Raw genomic sequence first — 3,318 nt, forward strand, 5'->3', positions numbered from 1 at the left:
GGGAACATCACACTAATGTTCTTACGAATGGTTAGAAGATCGATACCATGGATCTGAATTCCTTGTTCGACAATCTGTGAAATTATGAAGAGACCAAAGCTCTTCGTAAAGAAATCATGAACGAATCGAACAAAGAAAAGTTTGTTGCACTGGTGTCTCGAAAGGAAGCAATGAAGCACATCAGCAACTCAGATAACTTAGATCAGGGTGAAGATAATGATGAAGATCTCACCAATGAGCTTGTTGCTAGTGCTGCACTTATCGTCAAGTGCTACGAAGAAAGCAGAGCAAACAGGGTTAGAAGGGCTCAGTTCAAGGGAAGCAGTTCAACAAGGAGATCTGATTATGAGAAAACAAACTCAAGTAATTGCTTTAATTGTGGAAGCCCTGGCCATTTTTCCAGGGACTGCAAGGAGAAGAAAGAAGCCCAGAGACCTGAGAACTATGAAGTCTTGTACAAGAAGCTGGTGGCTCATATGAAGAACGAAAACATTTCTCTACCGAAACTTTCATTACAAGACAAGAGGATCATGAAGAATGGGCAGAAGAAGAGGATAACTCTGAAGATAAGGGGCTAAATGTCAATGGTTTTATGGCTGTTATAAATGATTCACCTGATGGAATATTTGACGCTGATAGTTCTCATGCTGACACCAGATCAAGTACAAATCTAGGACAAACTTGTTACCTAGACAGAGGAAGCTCTAGACACTTGACCGGTTACAAGTCCCTCCTAACAAATTTTGCAGAGAAGGATGGTCTAATGGTAACCTTTGGTGACAATAGTGGAAGAGCTGTTACAGGAGTTGGAACTTTTGAATGCAGGATGATTAAGCTGGAGGACGTGCTTTATGTAGATGGTCTGAAAGGCAACTTCATCTCTATCAGTCAACTTTGTGATGCTGGTTACAAAGTTTTCTTCAACCGTCATGAGGGAAAAGGATTTCATTCTGAAAACAAAATTGTGCTTTCTGCTCTAAGGGAGAACGATATTTGTATGGTTTGATTTATTTGTTTAGACATTGATACTTTATTTTTTCTTACTTTGCTACTCTTAAATTTTTAAACATAAGTTGCTACACTTTTAATTTATTTTTGGTTTGTTTGCATTAATTTTTTTTATACTTTACCAAGGAAGTATACATTGTACATACACATTTTGCTACTAACATTGCCAATGTTCATTCTTCTCTTTCCTCTGTATGTGTCAGGACCTTCTTTTTTCCTCTCAACATTGATCTTAACTGATTAAGATCAGTGTGTCACTTATTGAATGCATCACCCTCCTTGTAAGAGCTAGTTGGCGCTGACTCTACGTCTTTTCTTCAGCAACAACTTCCCTCTCACTGAAACTGATTCACACGCTGATTGACATGTTGCTTCATGTTGATGAGACCAGATGGGGGATAACTGTGTCACCAGGTGTTCTTCTGGGCACATATCTCTTTTGTCTTGAAAAACCTATTTCGGTTGAAATGAGATGAAGTGGAGTTTCATGACCTGGCATGTCTAATTTCCAGAGACGTTGTCACTGCAATTCCATCACCTCAAAGATCCAAAGGCATCGTCAACAAGACAGTGATCCCACTTTCTCTTCCTTCATGGATCACAATGAATGAAACCTTCGAGTATTGTCTTGGTGACTCTCATAACTCGAAGGATACAAAGATTGGATCCTTCTAACTCGTTGGTTACAAAGACTGGTTCATGTTCTTCTTTTGTTCTTGGTGAACATAAAGCTTGAAATCAACCTGAAGAATCTCAACGACTAAAGGCATTTTCTCTCTTTGTTTACTATGAATGTGTTGTTTTTGTGTGATATGATTGATCTTGTTTGTTCTTTTTTATATCTAAAAATCAAATGGTAGATATCTAGAAAAACGGAAAAGCATTTATGACCATTCAATTCCAAAGATTTGATGGAATGATTCTTAATCTATTTTCTAAAAAATCTACACAATTTCCCTATTTAAACTATTTTCTTGGTTGACTAATTCTTTTGTCTTTATTCTTATATTGTTTATTATGTACCATTTAAAAAAAGGAATCTGACAATGGTAACTTTAAGCCTAGTATGAAACTTTCGACACATCATCGTCCCTAGAAGCATGCTGTTGTATGTGACAAAATCTCAATAAGTTTCTCATCAGCGAGACCATCTGCTGCGAACATTGAGTCACCCCCTCATGCTCACTATGTAGCAATGTCTAAATTTTCTAAGTAAGATTGCCTAGTCCAAATAAAAAATCAATAAAAGGTTAGGGTGTTCATTTTTATTCAAATTATCTCTCACCTGACCCTGTCCCTAAAAGCATTCTTTTTGTATGCATCAAGTCTCATGTTCTGTTGAAACATTGAGCAAAACCCAATGGCTTACTCTGATTGTATAGTCATCGGCGTAAGAGATACTTGTTTGGTCCATAAATGACAAAGGGTTGTTCATGTCTCTAACCTCCTAGTCTGAGGTATAACATGGTACCATGATGATTTAATGGTGAATCTTTGATTCTAGATTGCAACTTACTCTGCTATACGGAAGTTTAAACCACTTCTTGTTGACGAGTTACATTGTTAATGATTTACGTTGATTTCACCTCAACGTAACTAAAACAATCCATTCTCTCAACAAGTCCTATAATATAGAACTTGATGATTCACTTTGTAAAACCACACACTGATAAAAGTTTGAAAGTTTGTGCCAATGTTCAGTCTATGTACCGTAGGCTATCACACGCATCAATCCATTCTTGCCCTTATATTCTTCTTTAATGTTTTATGATTCAGCATAATGTACCATACACCGATGAGAGCTTGACAAATCTATGTCGATGGATATATCATTGTCTGTGATATGTTACACACAACTATCCACTCTTGCCATTTCTCTTCTATTAAAAGAGATTTATGATTCAGCGTATGAAACCACACGCTGATGAGATATCGCAATAGTATGTCATTGAATGGTAGTTTTAGCCCAAACTAGCAGGAGACATCACAAACTAAGTATATGATCATCATAAATTCATTTGCTGATCGCTTAAGTTGATACTCATTGATGCTGATGATTTATCTCACTGATGTAGCTTCCTTGTCTCAACGGTAACTTTTTGGACATCTTCTAAAAATATTCTTATTTGTCTTGGGATACAAAATCTTTATGGCGCATATATCGTTACCCATGATTACATAAAAAGGAAGAAACTTTGTGGGTATAAAATGGGAATTCTTCATCCTAGGTCACTTTTACAAGCAATCAAGCTCTCTCTCTCTCTCTCTCTCAAAAAGACTCCAAGTCGTCATCTCCCTCAAAGCTTTCAC

This window comes from Lactuca virosa, chromosome 5, assembly GCF_052849685.1.
Source record: "Lactuca virosa cultivar CGN04683 chromosome 5, Lactuca_virosa_CGN04683_v6, whole genome shotgun sequence".
NCBI lineage: Eukaryota > Viridiplantae > Streptophyta > Magnoliopsida > Asterales > Asteraceae > Lactuca > Lactuca virosa.